A 212-nucleotide genomic window follows, 5' to 3' on the forward strand; every position below is an offset into this window, starting at 1 on the left:
CAGGCGAGAATTCTACCACTGAACCACCAATGCTTGACTGGCTCAAACAGATGCGCAAGGTAGGAAATGCATCTGTAGCTCCCTCAAATAAGAATCTCACACACCTTACTTAAACGGAGGCTTTTCTTGCATTGTCCAGGAATCGGACGAATCGGACCCGCTTGGCTGGCAAGAATTCTACCAATGAACCACCAATGCTTGACTGCCTGGAG

The sequence above is a fragment of the Sinocyclocheilus anshuiensis genome, unplaced genomic scaffold, assembly GCF_001515605.1.
Source record: "Sinocyclocheilus anshuiensis isolate Anshui unplaced genomic scaffold, SAMN03320099.WGS_v1.1 scaffold16131, whole genome shotgun sequence".
Classification (NCBI taxonomy): Eukaryota; Metazoa; Chordata; class Actinopteri; order Cypriniformes; family Cyprinidae; genus Sinocyclocheilus; species Sinocyclocheilus anshuiensis.